The sequence below is a fragment of the Crocodylus porosus genome, unplaced genomic scaffold, assembly GCF_001723895.1.
Source record: "Crocodylus porosus isolate Cpor-Errol unplaced genomic scaffold, CroPor_comp1, whole genome shotgun sequence".
NCBI classification, from domain to species: domain Eukaryota; kingdom Metazoa; phylum Chordata; order Crocodylia; family Crocodylidae; genus Crocodylus; species Crocodylus porosus.
The window spans coordinates 54,923,523-54,944,924 of NW_017728950.1; the positions used below are offsets into that span (position 1 = coordinate 54,923,523).

Below are 21,402 nucleotides of genomic sequence, written 5' to 3' on the forward strand. Positions count from 1 at the left end.
CCTGCTGAAGGGAGGGGAAGAGCTGGAAAATAACATTAGCTGGAAAATAACAAATTCTTGAGGTTTCAGATTATGGAAAGTATTCAATACAGTCAAGTACTGCAAATGTTGTGGTGTACAATACATACTCTTGAATAAAGAATAGCAAACAAATGTAAGATTACATTAGGATGTCAAATAATAAGATGACATACAGGAACAGTTTTTTGTTCATTTGTTTTGTTTTCATTGTTTGTTTTTAATCAGTTACATACTTTTGAAGAAAAGTAAATATGTGATAGATCATCATTTATATAGCATACTTAAATGTAATTAAAATAATTTAGCATTGGCTGATGGCAGATGTAGAAAATGAGTTCTTGCCAGAAAGGCCATCAGAGCAACTTATGTCATATAAGCAAATGAAGGAAAATGGAAATGAAAAGCATTCCAGGAAGGGAAAAGGGACTAAGAAAAAAAGTTAGGTTATAAAGCAATATCTTTTGAGTGATATAAATGTAATTGTCACAAAACACAATTATCTCTTTTTTTTTTTTTCCTAAGCCACAAATAATATGCAATCAGTGCTGTGTGAAATGGAAGTAGAAGATAATTAAACCACCCAGAAGCAAATTATAAAGATATGCTTATAGAAATGTAGAGGTGTTTTTTAATTGTACCTTCCAGCCGGTAATTTTCAGGCATATTTTGTAGTATCTAATCCTACCTTTGTGTACCCCTAGATCCCATCAATTTTAATGAGCTTGGGATGATGAGAAAATGCAAAATTATTCCTGTATGTAGTTTATACATCTGCCTAAAGCACTGGTTTGGCTGGCAGTATAGAAAGTTAAATAATTGAGAGATTATATTTACACAGATGTCAGTGATTGACTTTGACTTGGTCTAGGTGAGCTGTTACATTTACTAGTAGCAAGACTACAGTTCTGTTTTCACAAACCATTAAGGAAATTTACCAGTCTGATTAACATGTCTGTGTAAGCGCTGTAGGCACTGGTAATAACTCCTGGGTATTTTAAGTGCTAATAACATAAGTATGGTTATGAAATCAGATTTTTGCATTAAAATGGTGCATTGAAACAAAATTGTTTTTAGTGGAATAGCATGTCAGTAAGTAGTTTGTAAATGGCTATTGTACTTAATTATGCAACTGATGTAGCATGAACATCTTAATCAGAAAATATCTTCTGAATCATATAATTTAATGTATATGACCTTTATTTTATACTTTATGAACTATATTATTTTATACCATAACTACTGTGTAAATTCTTGTTTATTACACTGTTATGCCATGACATAATTTGTAGATTTTTTTTTTCACCTTCAACAAATTGCTTTTACTATTTGCTTTCTTCATAGACTCAGGATTTACTGTCATTAATCTAAAAATGTTAAAGAAACAACATTTTGTGTATCTTAACTTTTACAGGGGGAACCTGAGGGGTCTTACGCTTTCAATCCAGTCATTGATTGCTGTGGGTGCAGACTGTGGTGAACAGGTAAGTCTCTGTCAATTTTCTTATTATTTTATTCTGCTTAAATGCCATGTTGTGGTATTACATGTGATGGTCCTCTTCAGTGGAATTCAGTAGAATTTTGTGGCATAAATTTCTGTGAAAGGTCTGAGAGGTTCAGTGTCAGTCCTTGGCCAACAGGGGCCATGTCCAGATGCATACAGCCATGCCATATGTGGCACTGCAGACATGTCTGCACCGCCACATACCACATTTTCCGTTGTTCCCCATGTTGCAAGAGAGCAGTGCGGAGGGTTTTTTTGATGCTTGAATATCCAGGAATCAAAAAAACCCATTGGAGAAAAAAAGGTTTTTCAGCTTTCTGTACTACTTACTGTCTGGCCTCAGGTAAGTCACTTAACCAATCAGTGTCACAAGTTCCCTTTCATTTTACCTAGTGAGAAGATAAACATTGAATGTTCTTCTAAATTTTCCTTTCCAAAGAAAATTTCTAGAAGTATTCACTGATCATACTAGGGTCTCAGAGATTAATTAACTAATGCAAGCTCAGCTCCTTGAGCATGAGTATCGTCTACCTAATTTTGCATAACAGTAACAGTCACTTCCTTTATTCAGTGTATGATATGTCAAAGGAAGATGAGAAACCAATACCAGCTGGTATTGTGACTATGTGCTTGAAGGAACAATTTCTTCTTGTTCCTTTCAAGTGAGTTATATCTTACTGTGTGACCTACATTATGTGATTTGATCACTCTGAATTTATACTAGCTAACATAGTTGTAAATTTTTATTTTAAATAATTCATTAGACCCTTATTTTGTGGAGCTCACACTATAAGAATACACTGATTCATTCAAAACAGTTGTGTATTTTTCTCCCAAATAAATAAGAATGATTCCAGGTCCAAATGTGTGATCCTATACCAAAGTATGTAGAACTGCAATTCTCAAAACTTTCCACAGATTCAGACCTCAGAATAATGATGTTAATGTAATTTAAAACAATATATATAAAACAATATATATATAAGACAAGAATGCCTTCTTTACATAAAAAAATTAATCTGATCCCTGAGTTTGGGTCTATATATGGCTTTGCTCTGAGTAATGTCTTGCACTGAATCTCATCACTTAAATTTAGTCTATGGAATTACGAGTAAATGCTTGTAATCCGGCCTCCGAATCATTCAGAAGCAATTTCCTTGAAAAGGCCATGAACCTTAAAAAACATGAAAAAAATGAATACATTATGGTCCAAGGTTCTCACTTACCCAACTCTCAGATTAGATAGGATTTATATTACTTTACATTGATGTATATCAAATCTTTTCAAACTTTCATACAGTTAGTTTTTAAGGTAGGTTAAGCAGCAAATTTCATCGTATTTTAGCTTGTTGTTTACTGGGGGTCAGAGCTAATTCTTCTAAGAGAAAATCTATTAGCTGTAAGCAGGGTTTGGTTTTTGCCAAATATCAAAGTTAGAAAAAGAGAGCAGATAATTCTGAATAGAAATAAAGTTGATATTTTTTTGTTTTTCCTATTAGTGCTGTTTCAACCCTGTAGATGTATTTGGGGTTCCTAGATATCTCCCTTTTTTTAAAGGAGATTTGACTCAAGGGTGACATTTTGGTATCATGAAGAAATGGCAAAACTTCCACTGACTTCAGTGGGTCCAGGATTTTACTCAAAAACCTTTAGGGGGAAATTCTGGCATAGTTATGAATAATAGTTACTTATCTTACACCTACAGAAAGGGCACTGCAGAGAGCACCTTCAGTGATGTCATTATTGAAAGCTGAATGCTATATTAGTAACAAAATAATTAATAAAAACATAGGAGGGGGAAAAGCTACAATATTTTATTTTTTATATCATGGAAAGGGATAAAACAGGAAAATACTGATGCATCCTAAATATCAAATTGTTCAAAATACTTTGTGTCTGGGGAAAAGAGTACAAGATAAATGCATTCAAATTGCTAGCACTAATTATCACTTGTTTTGCTTGGAAAGCTACATATCAGCAAGTGAGACATCCGGGTTATCTTATTTCAGTTTGACAGTTTTTAGTAGGGGTTGGACCAGATGACCCTGGAAGTCCTTTCCAACGCTATGAATTTTATATGAGGTATGTTAATCCAGATACAACAGACCACATGATAAAACTACTACAGTTTATAATACCTAGTTGAAGGTTCAAAACATTTACAGCCCCTGAAGGCTGAACAGAGCCTTATCTGATAGTGGTCCCTCTGGTTCTGATTAATGGCACAGCTTGTGAAAATTTGAACTGCTTCTGATTGTAGCATCTCTCTTGTGTTTAGATGGAAGACTTCAGTCTATAGATTTTTTCACTTTAGTACCAGCGCTAATTTCACTCTTTTTAAAACAACTGAACTGTCTTATCAATTCAGATATTCAGGGGGCAAATCCTAATTTTTTTTTTTACTAAGTCTGTGCTCTTTCTAAAAATGATAAACTGGCTGAACTAAGTCTATAGGTACCTGTAGTAGTTTGCCTATATGTAAATTTTTCCCCTTACTTCCATGTGTTCAAGGAGACAGGGTCTGCAGTAAAAGGGGTAAGAAATAATTTAGGGGGGAGGGTCAGAGGGCAACGGACCTACCTCCCCCTCCCCTGGCAATAGGAGGGGGACAAATTCAAGGCAGACATCCAACCATTGGTTTCTATACCTGGAAAATTCTAACAAATTTATAAATTTTGCATATATAGACTGTAATTATTTAGGGATCAACTAAGTAATCTAAAGTAAAGAAAATGTTGCTTTTCAAAGTGTTTTTTAAATATCTTCACACACATGATTTATGTAAGCTTATCAGGGTTATCTTTGATGCAGTGTTTACTATCAAAGTAAATGTAAGACAGGCATGCCAAATTTGATGTAGAATAAGGTGTCACCAAGTACACTGAAAACCATCAATCTTCCTGCCCTTTTGGGTTTATTCCTACTGTTCATTTTCTAGTACATTTTTTAGCCAAACTTTAAATATACCATGTAAATGATGAGGTTCCTTCTTACATTCCCTGAGACACTTATGAAGTCTGATGAATCCAGTCTCACTAATAAACCATAGGTACAGCGCTTAGTGATTTTTTTTTTTTTTTGGTTCGACTATAACTCCAGGGCCAGAGACATGCTTGCAGAAGACCTTCACTTTTACCTAGAGTATTATTCTGTAAGAACACTGAAACAGCTTTCTGGTTGTGCCTCAGGTGAATATGATCAGATAAAAAGCTCTGCTAATGCAAACCTCTGGAGAAACATTTTATTACTCATTCAATGTAGTTGGCAATTTCTTGCTGTTTTATCAGTAATCTGAAGCTGAAATTGATTATAGGTATTTCTGAGCTCATCTAAAACAGATTGCCCTTTTTCTTTTTTGGACACTTTGCAATCTAATATTCCCCGTGCCTTTTTCATACTTTCTCAGTGTGAAACTGGTATCCTCTTTTGCAAATGAAATTACAGATTCTCTGTATTAAGGACATATTCGCTGTGGCCTACTGAGACTTTACCTTATCAAACATGTTCTGACTAAGGTATCACTAAGATTTAAGCATGTGCACTGTAGGTTAATATTTTCCTATATACTCTGTGCTATCAGCTATAAAAAGTATCTTGGAGAAAATGGATCTTAAGTATAGGTTAAGCTAAATATTTATAGGATTTCCAGACAATTACCTTCTGCACTGTGAATATGACCGACTTCTGATAAACTGTTCTAATACATAATATATAATACATACACACATGTGGAAAGCATGTGTGAATTTTCCTGAATGGTATGGGTCTTATACGGATATGATTCAGGCTACTTAAGAATATTTAGAGATTTGCCTGGTCTTTATAGACAACATTGCTTTGAGAGCATTCAATCTTTCACCTGTTTAAAAATATATATATATATATATATTATTCCAGCTCTCACCAGCTGAAGCACCTTACAATGCTTTGACTATAGAACTGGTCTGATCTTTTCCAAATAGTTTGTTTCCTGTCAGCAAATACTGATTAAAGAAAAATGAAATGTTTTGCACTTCAATAAAAAGATTGGAATGAAAAAATACCAAAACATTTCATTTTGATATGAAAAGCATGGACTTAAACCATTTAATGGCTCAATGTCAAGTTGAGAAGAGATATCAAATAGGATTCCCCATGGGTCTGTCCTGGGTCTGGTATTGTTTAACTTCTTCATTAATGATTTTGACAATGGGTTGAGTGTATGCTTAGCAAATTTGCAGAAGGCACTAAGTTCGGTGGAATTTTAGACACTGAAGTGTAAGATTGACCTGGATAAATCAAAGAAATGATCTACAATCAAACAGATGAGATTCAGTAAAAACAAGTGCAAAGTCCTGCACTTGGGCCAGAATAGTTGCATACGCACGTACAGATTGCAGAGTGACTGGCTAGCTTGCAGTACTGTACAAAAGACCTGGGGGTTACTGTGAATCATAAGCTGAATATGACCCAACAGTGTAGTCTTGTTGCAAAAAAGCCAACAGCATACTTGGTTGTATTAACAGAATGTCACTTTTTTAGATCAAAGAAAGTGATTCTTCCACTTTGAATAAAGTATTGCCTCACCTGGAATATTCTGTCCAGTTTTGGGCCCCGTGCTTCAAGAAAGAAGTGGACAGACTGGAAAGAGTCCAGTGGAGAGTGATAAGAATGATTAGAGGCTTGGGAAGCATGACTTATGAGGAAAGTCTGAAGAAACTAAAGTAATTTGGACTAAAGTAGATTGGCAGGGGATTGGATAACAGTCTTCAAATACCTGAAGGATAATTATAAAGAGGATAGACATAGTCTTTTTTCTGTGACTGTAAGAGACAGAACTAGAAGCAATAACCCCTAACTGATGCAGAGAAAATGTAGGGTACATAAAGAATTTAAATTTAAATTGACCTAACTATAGTTAGGTCAGTCTAAGTGCCAAATTGTACATATGTTCAGACAAAAAAATGGCCAGTCTAATCTATTTTAGTTCATCTAAGGAGGTGAACTACTTTGATTGGGCTAACCTGTGCCTAAACTAACCAAACATGTGTATATGTTCACTCATCCCAGCCCTGGGGTTGTGCTTTTCTTACTCCCTTCCCAACCCTGACCAGGCTATTTGTAGCATTCTGGCCCCCTCACTTCTGGATGGGCAGCATCCTCCTTCTGTGGACTGGGCAGTCTCACCTCCCTTCCCCACAATTCTTCCAACCTCCCCCATGGACCGATTAACCCCCAACCCCACCTGCCCCTGCCCCACTAATTTAGATTGCATTCCCAGTGCAGCTCCCAGCATCAGTGAACATGTGCACAAGCAAGGACCCAATCTACAATCATAGGTTGTGTCCTGTGATCATGTGTACATACCCTTAGGTTGGAGATTGGGAAGAACTTTTTTGACTATGAGGGTGGTGAAACATATATATACTTTGGTTAGTTGCAAATCTACCCTGTCTTCTACTTGACTTTAGACTAACACAACTAAGTATGTTAGTCAGGGATGATCCTGCCTTGAGCAGGGAGCTGGGCTAAATGGTCTCATGTGGTCCCTTCTAGCCCTGCATTCCTATGGTACTAATAATTAATATAGCTTGGCTGAGATTAAGTGCAGTGCTATGCAGTATAATACAGTGCAGTATATTTAATGGTGTTCAGGAAACCAATAGATGTCATATATGGCTGGTAATAAAATAAAAAACCTTTTGGATCTAGGCAATTGTCTAAAATCCATCTCAGTTTGATGGTAACTGAAAATACATGATGATATTATAGAATGTCGCATATCTGAACAAAGGAAATATGTACTGTACTATGCAGATATCAATGCTAGCTGTTACCAAGCAAGTTTGGGTACTGAAAACTGTATAGCTATATTAGTGTGAGGCTTCACTGAAATTGGATAGCTGAAGAAGAAACCAGGGCTAATTAGCTCAGGAATAGTATTATGATACCATGGACATATGGCTTTCAGTACCTTAGCTAGCATTTATTCATCTCCTTATGTCATGATGCTGTCATGCATACGTATCTTAAATGTCTTGGTTAAGTGGGTCTTTAGAAATGTAGTTGGGCCTGTTCATTACCTTGTAATCCGGTGTGGGTATGGATTTTCCAGCATAATCAAGTCTATGAAATCAAGGGAGTTGTGGGGGTGTATGAAAAGAGCTGGAAATTGCCCAAAACAAATTGTATGTGTTGCATTCACTGGAAAATAAGACAACAAAAATAGCAGTATGCTAGATGTGACTGTGCAAATGGGCAAATTTTAAACTGTGTGCACTAATTATAGAACTCACAAAGGCTATCTTAACAAAAAACCTGATTCTCCCTTCACATGGTGTCCAAGAAGAGTAATTCCACTGATATAATGAGAGTCTCATCCTGTGATCCCAATGCATTATCAATTAACCCACGTAAACCATAGCTTAGATTCAATATCCTTTTTCAGCTGTGTCCATCTTCTGAAAGCTGTTATTCAGGCAACACATCTCTTAATTTAAGTGGCAGCTAAGGAATGCAAAATGATACTTATGCCATTATAGCTCTACATACAATAAGGTGCTCACAACAAAGCCAGCCACTGGGAACATCTACACATGTGAGGTTTTTTTCTGCACACTCATTTAGTATCTGCTTGAGTACTGGCACTGCACGGATCTTTTTCAATGCTACTGAACAGTAACAATGAGCTACTGCAAAGTAGCCCTTTTGCTGCTATGCAGTAGCATCAGCATCACAGTCCGGGCCTCCCAATGCTACGTTGCCAAAGAAATGAGCTATGGCCATGTAGCTCATCACTACATGGATGTAGCATCTCATGTAGATGCATCCACAGTGTAACTTCTTTACCTAGAGTAGACAAACTCTCTTAGTAAACTCATTGCATTGATGGACATCAAACATGCCTGTTGGTAGCTTGTTTTATATTACATATGTGGAGTTCTTTGCCTGTTATTTATAAAACACAAGTCATGACACATGCCCTTTCAAGTGCTAAACTGGGTGTTCAGCTAAATCCTGCACAGTTATATGAATGTATGGTATGCCTTATAGTTAGGGTGACCATATGGGACTATGGGAAATCCAGGACACTGCCCTCCTCTCGCCTCCCCTCCCCCCTGCCCAAAGATAGCAGTGCTGCTGCAGGCAGAGCAGCATGGTGTGCCAGGCAGTTGGACAGCAGTGGTGCCTGCCAGCCTGACACACCTTGCTACCCCACTTCCCTGCCAGACTGCACTCCACATCCCTGTGATTCCAGGACTCTCACTTTAATATTAACTAACCAGCCAGAACTGGCCTTCGAAATCCAGGACTGTCTCAGCCAAAGACATATGGTTGCCCTACTTACAATAAACATATTTTGAATGGCAGAAAGGCTATTATACTCAGATCAGCTACATATGTACACAAAGCAGATGGAGACCCAGGGATCCAGTATTCATCCTCCTCATGGTTTTCCCTGAATAGGTGGAAAGAGGTTTCCCAGGAGCTTCAGAGCCAGTTTAGAAATTATATATCACCTTATTTCTCACCCCCGGATAGAAGACAGTGTTTCTTTTCATATACCAGTCCTACTAGTGCAGGAGATGGGAAGTTAAACTGTCAGCCTGAAAACAGTGACCTTAACTATATGCAGAGTGCTAGGAAATATATAAAACAAACTGAAAAAGGTATATATAAATCTTTCATCTGGTAATCTTAGATGGTACATACTTCAACAAGAAGGGGTACAACACTTGTAGTTGGAACTTTGCTTTTCAAGTTGATGTATTCCTTTTAGCTTATGTTTGCTATCAACTTCTGAAGCATGTTCTTTTTTATATTATTGAAGGTTTTCTCTTCTGTCTGGAATTATTATTAGATGGATTCTTAAATCTACTGATTATATTCTTCTCTCATATATATCCATATCGCTAATCTACCTAATAATCTACCCTTTGAACATTGTTGCTTTCTGTTTTAACAAGTCAGAGATTCAATATTAATTCCTAAAAAAAGAAAATAGCTGAATAACAGTAATAATATTTGTTAATATTATACTTATCTTGAATAATCCCATAGCAGCTTACAATCTGCAACAAGGATCAGACTCCAAAGACTAATATTTAAAATCTCCTTCATTCAGAGTATCTATCCTTGGTAAGAACAAAGGTAGAATTTGCAGTGAACTCGCTAAGAGTGCAGGCCTATGATTCATCTTGCTTAAAACATTTAGCAGATGAAAACTGAGTTTTTAATTGGAAAGTTTTTAGTAGGTTTTTGTGTCTTTATCAGGGTGGCTGTTTAATTCCACTTTATCCAGAGTTTATAAAAGTATGACGGGGACAACAAGTTGCTGCAGGGGCACAGTTTACATTGTGTATTTTGGAATATTTCTGCAGAACAAAACGAATTCCCTGTAGCTAGTTCAGAGCTAGCTCGGGGACTAGAAGCAGCTTAGATGCATGCAGGTGGTGCCCCACCCAAAAGAATTAGCCCTGCTGAGGGAGGGAGGTCTGTAACTTGGGTGCTGATCTTGTGGTACATTCTGCATGAAAGGTACCTTCATCCATATGGAGTTTAACTGACTGAATAAAGATGCAAATAGGCACAGGGGCTTGCAGGATCAGGGCCTAAATGTACAAACCTAAATGTACAATGTATCTACATGTTCTTTCATGCTATAGAGTTGGAAAGGGGGAAATAATGATATCCAGTTTACTCAATACTTCATAATATATGGTATACAAGAGAAAAGAGATTTACCTTCCTCAGTGCTTCTTTCCGAAATGATAAAACTATGTGGCAAGTCCTACTTGGTTGTTTTTTGGTCTCTCCGAAACAAGAATGAGTAATATGACTGTGAATGACTTCTATATAGCCATGTTGACTTTGTGTTCCTGTAGGTGACTTTGTTCTACTCCCACTCTTTCTTTGACTGCTTAAATATTTATCTGGGGTAATAACAATAATTATAAAATGTAAGTCAGCAGCTGTTAGCACACATATTTTTGTTGCTGACAAATTCAATTAAAGGTATTGCTAGCTAAACCAATCAAATAACAGGTAGCTTAGAAAAGGTCAACTCTGAATTATTGTTTCCCATAATAATTTCCCAAGCCATTAAGTCTGTAAAATTCATTTGAAACTGAAACCCATAAAAGTAAATTATGGAACAAAGTGCCCTGATAGTTTGTGGGCATTCTAGAGCAGAAAGCCTAGCCTCTCCCACGTATCTTGACTCTTGCTCTCATTGCCTGTATTGCAGCACAACTAGAATAAGGGTCTGGCTGCATTTCTATGGTAAAACCCTGATTCCAAGGAGCTGTGAGTCAATTCCCAAACTGTTAATTCTAGGCTGACCATAATCCAGTGATTTTTCTTGATTAAAAACTAAGAATGTCCCTAGCACATTTAAAGCACGTTTCACTGGATGCTTGTGAATGAGAATAAAGACACAAAACACTGGAATACGTAAAGTCATGCTTCATAAAGTCAGATGCTTTGAAACTCAACAATACCAATATACTAGTCCATTCATTTATTAAGTTCTTAGTGTAGAATTTAAAAGATTTTTGAAGTCTCATAAATGTTTGTGGATTGTAGCCCTATGCTGCCTCAGTTACAAATTCTGGCATCATGAGCAAGGCACAGGGCATACACATTTGATTGAGCCCCATAATGCATTAAATGAGTTAGGGTACTGTTCAGGGATGATAAAGTACTTAAAATAACCTTCTGGCCTTCAGGCCATCAAATGCATGTGGTACCTCAGTAGCTTTATTGAGTGTCCATGTACAGATAAACTGATATCTTTGTTCTAATAGCTTTTTCTTGTCATCTTATGAGGTTGGGTCACATCTTCCATGTGACAGAGCATCAGACAGGTCCATCAACTGAGAGGAAGAATATTTTGGTTATTTATCATGTCTTGATGAATGATTTGGGGAAATCATTAAAACCACTGCTCCCTCTACTATTCTTACCAAAATTAACTCATAGTAAACACTTGGTGCTTATGTTCAGTTAGTGATGAAAACATGAGAAATGGATATTACAATATGAATATTTATTTGCTGGAGTTTAAATAAAGGTGGAGTAACTGCGAACACTGATCTCTTGCATATTCCAGTTCCTTGCTTGAGAAAGGGTAGAGAAGCAGAACAGAAACATACCTTATCCTTTCATTCCATTTTTAATGCATTATTTGCTTACTATCTGACTGGATGTCTATTAAAGAATTTAGAGTTCCTAGCAAAGGCAAGCCAGAGGGTACACCTGTACTCCAAAAATAAAATAAAGTCAAGTAGTGTTACAACCCAGGTTCAAGCAAAATAACCCTATAAAAGAATGTTTTTGCAGCTTTAGCTTTTAACCTAAGTAACTGTACTTAATGTTGCTTTTTATTTACTTGGCCCAGCCTCTTCTACCACCTGCTCCTGTGCTAGGCTTTTGAAGGAAATTTAGGGCTGAGATCAGACTACCTTTTCCTATTCATTCTTTAAGTATTCTTCTATCATTTGACAGCAGTTGTAGTTGAAAATAAGCTTTTACTTATCAAGATGGTTGCCTGTAGGGCAATTGATTCTCTTTGAAAATTAGAAAAATGTGGATGTAAGATTGAAGACAGGTGGTGTTTGTTCCGTCCTGTTTTAGTGGGAGAATATTTCATTTAAATTTAAAAACTCAAAACTAGCCATTTAATTTGTAATTCATTTAGGGGAAAGCATGGGGAATATATACTCCTGAGTTCTGGTTTTATTTTTGCTATAAATTCATTTTGTGGTTTTAGACAATCCACTTGAAGAATACATTTAGTTAAACTGGTATAAACACCCCAAAATGACCCAGATTTAAATTTATTTAAAAGCATCCACATAGACCAGGTAAAGACACCACGTTTTTACTAGTATAAGCAATCAGAAACCGGTTTTAAAATGGCAGAACCAGATTTGCTGCCCCCACCAAAAGGCAAATGTGTTCACTACTGATCTAAACATTGCCACTTAAAGAAAACTGCCTAACTTAGTTAGATTCTTCCTCAGACTTTTTGAATGTCTGTACCTAGCCATTGGGGTTTGAATCTATTGAAGTAAACTGTGCAAAAATGATTTTGATCAAGCCAATCCAAGTTCTGCTTTGTAGACAAGCCCTCACACTTTCAGGGACTAACCCAGACCATGCTGAAACTGATGGACGAGGTCTGGTGAGAATTTAATCTTGTTTTGCTATAGCTTACACTGATTAGTATCTGCTTCCAGTTGTTATTTCCTAAGTGTTTTGAGAGGTAACTGGAATAATTGTAGAATTAGGTTTTACCTAAACAAGTAAGATGGAAAGAACTAGTTTCTTAGTGCTTGTGAACCACTGAGACTATGGAAAGAAAGGAGCTTTTTGGCACTGATAAAGTGAAAATAATGTAATAGCCCAGGTCTCCAATAATTCTATTTATGATTTAATGATATACCCTTATACTATATGGTCAGCTTCACATAAATGAACACCATCATAAAAGAGAAATTCAGTGATTAATTATAAACTTGTGTGGTATCTGTGGAAATTGAACCTTCTGTTTTCTTTGCTTAATATGATAATTACAGCAAGTCATGAATGTTTTGAATTCTGAAGGGAGGGGTGGCTGAGCCGAACTGCCAAAAAAGTAGACAATCAAGTCTGAGAATTTTCTATGGTTAAGTCAGGTAGAAGGAGTATTGCACTTTGAAATCCTAAAATAATCTAGAGACTTCACCATGATAGAATTATCTGTGCCACAAGCATGCATTGAAAAGAAAGTACTACTGAAGTGTACACTTTCCACTACAAACCACGGGGAAGCAGAGGAATACAAAAGGAAGGGAAGTGCTCCTCAGAATACCCTTTAGTTTGCTATGAGCGTGTTAGGGAACTGAAGCATTTCTCAAATACTTTGGAAATTGAACATTCTTAACTGAATTACGACATCTCAGAATCTGTACAAGACAGGAGTAACGTTAGAACAACCACAAAAAAATTAGTTTTACTCCCCAGAGACAAACCATTGACACACAAGGCAGATATGGAATTTTAAATCTCTCTGGCTAAACTGAGATTGTCAGGGTGTGAATTAATTGTATCTATCAAAATCAGTCATTTATTTTTCTTACTGGCACCACCTTGAAAGAATGATTGAATCTGAGTTCTACTTTGTCATTTTTTTATATAGGTGTCCTGTTGCTCTCCAGTTGTTGTAATGGAAGTTACCAATTGTTTTGCTTGGTTTCTGCTTTCAAAAGCTTTTCCCATGTAGACTTGAATGAATACATGGCACTTCCAGTTACTGTATCTTTCTTAGTTCATTTTACTTGTGGTATCGCAATTCATAAATCAGGTGAGAGCCAAGAAGACAGATAAAGGCTTGCTTTATTCAGTCTCATTTTGGCTAAGTACAAACATTACGCATTAAGCAAGTGCTCTAAAGCCATAACTGAACAAATGTTCACAAATCTTAGAGCACTTGATAAAGCACTCTAACAGAACACACCTTAGTACACATCTATCAGAGTTAACTTAGCGCATTTGTAGTAGATGACACTTTAAAGCGGGTTTAAAGCAGGTTAAATGCCTTTTGCACCGCTTTAATGGCATTGCTATTTGCACATTTGGCAGTATATAGTGCATTAATTCCAGCCACTGTAGAACGTTTGGTGGCATAATGCACCTTAAATGACTTTGGGATGAAGCAAATGACTTTGAAACACTGCAAAGTAAAACATCTCCAAGGAGTTTTAGTTTCCTACCCGACGGCTGTGAAGGGAAGCAACAGGCTTCATGCGGCTCAAGGGCTGTGCAGGCAGCCTGGCAGCAGCCCAGGAAGGCAGGCTTCACAGAAGGGGGGAAAAAAACGGTGGTGAGCCTGATCTTTTTTCCTTTTTTCCCCATGGTGTCTGCCTGGCTGCCTGAGCTGCACAGGGACCCAGTGCTTCCCTCTGCAGGTGCAGTGCCCCCTGGGACAGCTGAGCCAGGTGCCTGTGGGTGGGTATCACCTGGGGGAGGGCGCCACTGCAGCAGAGGGAAGGGCCCCCACACACGCACACCTCTGCAGCTCAGGACTGCTATGCCCACCAGCACCTTGCTCTCCCCTCCCCACGACTGGAGAGGCAGGTAAGGATTGGGCTCTGACACGGGTGTACATGACACGGGTGTTTACTTTGTCCTAAATTGAAGCTGTGTTTTTAAAAAACCACCACTTCAGTTTAGGAAGAATTAAACCCCCGTGTCATGTACAAATGCCCTTAGAGTGTGACCTGCCACTTTTAAAGTGTCTGTGCCAGATCCCATTGAGGGTCATATCAATATTTCCCATTCCAGGCAGCATGAGTGACTGGAGCCTCCTAAATCTGGCGGGGTAGCTGCAGAAGCCACTGCCCTGTCACAGGGGGGCACCAGCCCAACAGCATCTGCGTCAGCTGTCGGGGGGGGAGGGGAGCACATGCACCCCCTACTAGTTGCCTGTGCCAGGCAGCACTGTGCAGATCTGTGCTGTAGCCTTGGACAGAGCTCATTTCCTCTGCCTAAGCCTCTGGTCCAGCCCTATCCCCTCAGCTGTCACTGACTCTCTCCCTCCCTAGCCACTGCTGACCAGCTGTTTGGGGTGCAGGGCTGGGGAGAGGGGGTGCTTAGTAGCCTCCTGGGAGGTATGCGGGTGCACCCCAAGCAGCCAGTACAGGCAGGCTCCAAGCCCCGCTTCTCCCCCCCCGAACTACAAATATCTGATCAGTTTGCTCACACTCTAATTTATCCTGTTTTAAGTAAAGCTCAATAGTTAGAGCACTTCCACCAGTGACTTTGAACATCTGTATGTAGCTTTTGTTGTTACATGGGGACACTACAGTGCCATATAGAGGTAACCAATAGGGCTGTGTGAAATGGACGTTTCATTTAAGTTTTGGATTCGGCATTGCGGAGGGACACGGTTTCATTTCTGTGTTTCGTATGGCTGTGCAAAACAGCTGTGTTGTGTTTTAGTTCGGATTTGGCATTTTGGAGGGGCAGTGATTTGTTTTGGAGTTTCAGATCACTGTCCCATTTCATTTTCGTTGAAACTGTTTTAAAACTGTGTCGGAATTTCAACACTGTTTCAATGTTTTGGCCACAGACTATAATGGGGAATCACACAACTGCCTATAACTTTGTCATTTCTTGCCTGATTCAGATGAAACATGCAAGAATGTTATCCCCTTCTGAGGCCATGATGCCTGCCAAGATTCAAGGAGATAGATGCCGGGGTTTCTGGGAATCTGCACCTAAAACTGTTCAGAGCAAAACTTGTGTCACTTGTGTGTGTGTGTATGTGTGTGTGTGTGTAGGCAGAGTGGGATGAAAATTGCACCCCCTTCTGAGGCCATGAAGTCGTCCAGGTTTCAAGGCAAGAGGTATAGGGGTTTCTGGGAAACATCACCTCAAACTGCTGAAAGCAAAACTTGTGATGTGTGACTGTGTGTGGTAAGGCGCAACAGGGTAAAAACTGCATAGATGATTCTCCCTGTTCTCACCCTCACAACTCTATTGCAACCAGTAAGTCTCAGGCCTCTCAAAGATCTTACAGGTCTGGGGTTTCCCTGTCCAGGACTGTGCTGGCTGGAGGTTATTAAGTGCCTCCTACTCAACCAGGGAGGTTTGTGGTCCTGGCATTTCCTGGGGCTGTCACCCACTGGCAGTCTCACCCAGGCCTTCCTACCCTAGCAGGGTGTAATTTTAGGTCATTCCCAGGATGATGTGGGGCCGCCTCCTCTCCATATAGACCCAGTAATTATATCTCCAATTTCTTCTGCCATGGGAACTTAGCAGGGAGATGTTCTTCCCCTGCTGGCTGGCGATGCAGTGAATGCTGCCTCCAGCTCTGAGAGAGGGGCATTAAATGGTTTAAAAAAATAAAAAAAGGAAATGGGTATGGACAGAGTGAGGTGGGTGGCACTCACTCCATCTGAACATGACACTTAGGGAACCCCAGCAGTCAGAGGTTCACCTTGAAGAACACCAGCTGCTCCACCAAACCAGTATCTAAGGAGGAGTGGTGGGATGTCAGAACATCCCCAGCAATGCTGAACACCCTCTTACTTGGAATACTGGTTGGTAGATGGGACAGATGTTCCTGGGCAGCCATGACCAGATCCTGTGACATCTGGCTGTGGGTTGCCCAGTAGGCCAAGGGGTCTCAGTCCAGTGGCTCCACATTATCACCGAGATAGGTAGCCACTGATGCCTCCATGCTACCTGCCTGAGGCTGGGGTCTGGTGCTTCTAGACCCCATCATTGAAGCCATGTCCTTGGCCCACATTGGTAGCAGCTGCTGTGGAGGAAACAGGCTGCTACTGGGAGTTCTGGCACAGAAAAATAGATTCCCCTTTCGCCACATCCCCCCACCTGTGCCCTTCTGCCTCCCAGACTCTGTTCACCAGCACCTCCATAGTGATCCAGGGTTTTGCTTCACTCTCAGGTTACACATTGCCACCAGTGCAAGGACCATACTGGACCGCAGTGGATCCAGCCATTTCTTAATGCCTTCCCTCAGCTGCTTCACCAATGCCTGCACCTCTGGTGACAATGGCTTGCTGCAGCCAGGAACATTGATTCCCCTGGAATTTCTCCATTTGGTTCTCAAGTTCCCTCAGTATGGGAATCACCTGGCTAAGGAGGGCAACTCCAGTACTGACAGACTTGGAGGAATGGCTTGAGAGCCACTAAGATATGGGAAATGGGATCCCAGTCTCCCCAAGCAAGGCCATCTCATGGTTGCTCCACCAACCTTTCCAGCATGACATATGTGGAGTTCCACTGAGTCTCCACATCCTAGATTATTTGGTGCTGTGAGATGCTCAGCTCATCCTGTTTGTCCCACAGCATCTTGCCCTGCTTGATGCTCTGGTGGAAGTAGCTTGCCACCTTCCTGCATTTGGAAATGAGCTGGCCAGTTGTGACAGCGCTGTCACTGGGAACCCTGTCCCCCTCCAAGGCATCCCTGACTGAGGTGGAACTTGTGCGCCACACAGCAGATGCCAACAGAGTTGACATCACGGACCACCATGACCATATTGGCCTCATTGTAGGTGACCATGAACCTGCAGGTGAGCTCGCTCTGCCCAAGGAGCCACCCCTACACCAAGCAGTTCACAGCCCTCATGATCTCAGTTGCCATGGAGGAGTCATTGATGACTTAGGCTTGAAGGAGAGCCTACCAACAACTAGTTGCATCAGTTCTCTGGGAGGGAGAGAGAGGTATGATCACCACCCTGGCTGCTCCAGTTGTCTGAGATGAAATGCAAGGCTGCCTGTGGACCTGCCTTGTGCAGCTCCTCCCTCAAGTATTCCTTGCATGCCCCATACTGTGAGGGCACCACCATCCCACTGAATGTGGTGCATGCAGGCACTTGGTAGGATGGGGCCATGAGTGTCATGAGCCACCTGAACCCTGGCTGCTTACCTAGGGAGAAGGGCTGGCCATCCAAAGCAAGCATCTCCCCAATGCTCTGGGTGATCTCGCTTGCCTATTCAATGTGCCCCGCTTTTTGTCCACCTTTTGCCCCACTGTTCCAGGGTGGCCTGCCTCTGCTTCTTGTAGATGGGGACTTTGGAGCCAGGGGGAGATGTCTTTTTGGGCATGCTTCCACTGGTGCCAGGCTGAGGAGGAGCAAGGGCGGGTGGGTGGTGCCTCCTGAAATGCATCAGTATCCCTGTGATGCTGAAGTGTTTCACCTTCTTGCCCTGGCTGGTCTTGCATCAGCAGTGCAGGCAGATCGCATATGTGGGATTATCTGCCACTTCATACTGATCCCACACCATGCTACCTGCTCTCTTCTGGGGTGCAGGTGCAGATCCTGCCTGATTTCCCGCCCCTCCCCCCCTTCTCAGCAGGCAGAGGCACAGCAACAGGAGGAGCTGACTCAGCTGAGCCACTTTCCTCCACACCCTCAATGTCAACTTCCTTCAAACTGCCTTCTGGGGAAGGACACCTGGCTTTAGGGGAATTGGAGGGAGTGGAGCACAAACTCAGATTCCTCCTTGATCTCCAGAATTTCTGTTGCTAGGGCACTTGGGTCCCCTGCTTCCAGATCCAGGTCCACCTCTGGCACTGGAAGGCTCAGGCTGGGAACTGAAATGGAGTGGAGGAGACTGTAATGCTGGTGCTGCTTGCCATGCTGGTGGTACTGGGGGTTATTAATAGCTGGTGTTATTGGAGGGGGTGCAGATTCAGGGACTGGTCCCACCTTCTTGCTGCCACTAGCACTGGAAGCCTCATGCCTGCTAATGCTAGGAAAGAGGGTGCACCTAAGTTTGGGGGAGGGGGAACTTACAGCTCTCCCTCTGCCCCCTGTGGCCAGAAGACTTGGCACCTGCCTTTCCATCATGCTTCATATTTCATGTGCTGGAAAAAATGTGTCTGTGTGAGTGTGTGTGTAATGTACGTGTAGTGCTTTCCTGTAGCGCACAGTGATGAGACACTGCCAGGCAACGCACTGCTTTTTTGTTTGTTTGTTTGGGTAAGAACAAATAACAGAATTTTTGAGGAAGAAGGGGTTGCAAGGGATAACAATAGGGAGGGTAGGCAAGGGTAAATAGGAAAAGATTGACCACCACTTAGTAACAAGGCACTTCTGCTGCTACACGGACACATTTGCAAAATGGCAGAGAGCAGTGCACAAATGGCCTTTTATGGTGCTTCTCTGTCCCTCCCCCAGAGCATTGGGATTGGAAGGGACCTCAGGGACAGATCGTCGTCATTGTCCAGCTACAGATGTCAATATCACAGCAGTCCTTCCCCGCCCCTATCCTCCCTCTTCTTAGTTTCTTTTTCCCTGCATGACCATCTCCAAAACAATCTGCAACATTTCCAGAATGTTTTGGATGGATCTGTTTAGTTTCAAAGCTGTTTTGGAGCCTTCCATTTCATTTCTGATTTGGTGTTTCAGCCGCCAAAACGTCTGAGTCCACAACTAAACGGAACAGCCGCTGAAATTTTGTACAGCCCTACAAGTTAACTCTGCTAGCCTACCATATGTACTACAAGCAGAATAGTTACATTAGCATGGCACTTCACTAAGCTAGTATACCCTACCCCTCGGTACCTGCACTAGCTGAGTTGCTTCCAGAATCTGCACTTGATTGCATAGCTCTGCATAGCACTATAATGCCATGCTACGTAAAAATACTTGGAATGGCAACTGATCACAATTATTTGACTTGAACTTCCACACAGAACAACAGTTATTCCAACCTGCCCGTGCCAGGTGCTCTTTAAAAGAAAGCTTCCAAATCTAAAGGCTGCTTCATAGCATAATTACTACCTAGCACAGACATCCTATCATCACTATTTACAGGACTTCTAAAGCATTTTTTCCTGAACAGGCTGTGAATTGGGGAGCGGGAGTGGAGGTTGGAGCAGCACTAGCAGCATCTTATACAATGGACTGTGTTCCTGTGTTCCCCTGTTTAATGTATTTCTTCTCTTTTGAGAAGGCATGGGATGGGGGTAAGGACCCAGAAAGGAAACCTAGGGTCCTTGAGATATAAAACAGTTTTATATCCAATATTTGCTAAAGGTTGAGTTTTCATGTAATCAGAAAACATCAACAGGATGCTCAGAGATGCTTCTGTAAAGTTTTGAGGATCTCTGGGGTTGCTAAGCTGTTAAATGAAGAATATTTTCATATAGGTCTTGGTCTGAGCATACATGCATCATTCTGATTTCCTGCTTATGATGTCAGTGTTCATTGTATTGTGTATTAAAGAATTACACTTTTTCTGAAATAAATCCGTTACCATACGTAAAATAATTCCAGTCAGGTAAACTAGAAAGAGCAAAGTTCACCACAGCTTTTATTGCATGCAACAAGCAGCTACTTCCACTTCCAAGGACAAGAAAATTGGGAACAAGTTAACTGTATTCAACTCAACCAAGCAATTCTTTACAATTATATGCCTTTATGGTGATGTGAGCTCCTGCCTTCAGGATGTGAAATCAAAGCTAACAGCTTGAAACACTGCCACTGATCAGCCAGTCTTCTGTTCCAAAACAAAAGAACCTAATTTATTTTGTTTCCTGTAATGTGTTATTAGGTGGGTTTTAGGCAACATTTTTATCTACCATTATTAACAAGTTCGAATGTAAGGAATATATCTTTCTAACTGGATTACAATTATAGTACACAACACTTTTATTTATGAAAATACTTATAAACCTACTTTACTTCTTTACCATAGGATTGACTTCCTTAATTTATTTCTGGCCAACGACTGGTTTTGTCTGGAACCCAAACTTTTTTCTGAAGTTCATAGTATTAAAATCCTACCCTAGGGCTTTTATATGTGGAAAAAATATCTTATTCTTTAGCATTTTATATGTATTATTTTTTTATGACTGTAAACAAAATGTTTTGTTGTTGTTTTTACTGTGGACTCCAAAAGGTGACTTCAGTAAATTGAAATATTAATATTTTAGTTTTAAGTATTTCTAAATGAAGTTTAATGAAGCCCCAGTTGATTTCTGTAGTGCTTATCACCAAAGGTTTTCATATTACTTTCTGGACTATAAAATAGAACATCTGTAAGTGAAATTTCTGCAAAAAAGTATTGTAAAACATTTGGGAATGTTGGTAGATGTTGTTTTCCAGGAAGAAATAGTCTTACATGATGCCTTATACCATTTTGAAGGGATATTTTAGGAATATTTTACTAGAAATGAACTTGTTATCACAGTTTGTATGGATACATTCTGCTCTGTTTGAAAGAGCAAGCTATATTGGAGAGCAGATGATATTGAAAAAATAGATGTCTTTGCCCACCCAAAGCCAGAAATAACATGTGGGTCTTAATAGACTGATTTTAGTTTGAGCCTTTCTAGTGACAGTACTAAGCATTTTTACTTGTTGATAAGGTTGTCAAAAAAG

The 21,402-nt window shown here is 40.2% G+C and overlaps 1 long non-coding RNA gene across 1 annotated transcript in view; it reads left to right on the forward strand.

Annotated features, from left to right (window-relative positions):
• Positions 1-1,435: 1,435 nt before the first annotated feature.
• LOC109323685 overlaps positions 1,436-21,402 on the forward strand; it is a 645,093-nt gene continuing 625,126 nt past the window's right edge. The window contains exon 1 of the long non-coding RNA XR_002104716.1: positions 1,436-1,502. This is a non-coding gene — a long non-coding RNA (uncharacterized LOC109323685). The remainder of the gene's footprint in view (positions 1,503-21,402) is intronic.